Consider the following 925-nt stretch of genomic DNA (forward strand, 5'->3'; position numbering starts at 1 on the left):
GGGACGGTTGGGGACAGTTGGGCACCAACGGGGATGGTTGAGGATGACGGCGAACAACAGGGACGGTTGGAGATGGGCGTGACAGGGACGGTTGGGGACAGTTGGGACGGTTGGGGACAGTTGGGCACCAACGGGGATGGTTGAGGATGGCGGGGAACAACAGGGACGGTTGGAGATGGGCGTGACAGGGACGGTTGGGGACAGTTGGGACGGTTGGGGACAGTTGGGCACCAACGGGGATGGTTGAGGATGGCGGGGAACAACAGGGACGGTTGGAGATGGGCGTGACAGGGACGGTTGGGGACAGTTGGGCACCAACGGGGATGGTTGAGGATGGCGGGGAACAACAGGGACGGTTGGAGATGGGCGTGACAGGGACGGTTGGGGACAGTTGGGACGGTTGGGGACAGTTGGGCACCAACGGGGATGGTTGAGGATGGCGGGGAACAACAGGGATGGTTGGAGATGGGCGTGACAGGGACGGTTGGGGATGGTTGGGGACAGTTGGGCACCACAGGGATGGGCACGTTGGGGACGGCGGGGCACAGCGGGGACGGCTGGGTGCCACCCGGATGGATGGGGACGGTTGGGGACAGCGAGGACAGGGGGGTGCACAGCAGAGGTGGTTGGGGACAGTTTGGCACCACGGGGATGGATGGGGACGGTTGGGGACAGCGGGGGACAATTGGGGACATGTGGGGGACAATTGGGGACAGCAGGGGACACTGGGGCACAGTGGGGGACACTGGGGCACAGTGGGGGACAGCGGGGCACAGCAGGGGACAGTTGGGCACAGCAGGGGACAGTGGGGGACAGCGGGGCACACTGGGGCACAGTTGCAGACAGCAGGGGACAGCGGGGCTCAGTGGGGGACAGCGGGGGATAGCGGGGGACAGCAGTGATGGCTGGGGACAGTGGGGGGCGG

Source organism: Aptenodytes forsteri, unplaced genomic scaffold (assembly GCF_000699145.1).
Source record: "Aptenodytes forsteri isolate BGI_AS27 unplaced genomic scaffold, ASM69914v1 Scaffold78, whole genome shotgun sequence".
NCBI classification, from domain to species: Eukaryota; Metazoa; Chordata; class Aves; order Sphenisciformes; family Spheniscidae; genus Aptenodytes; species Aptenodytes forsteri.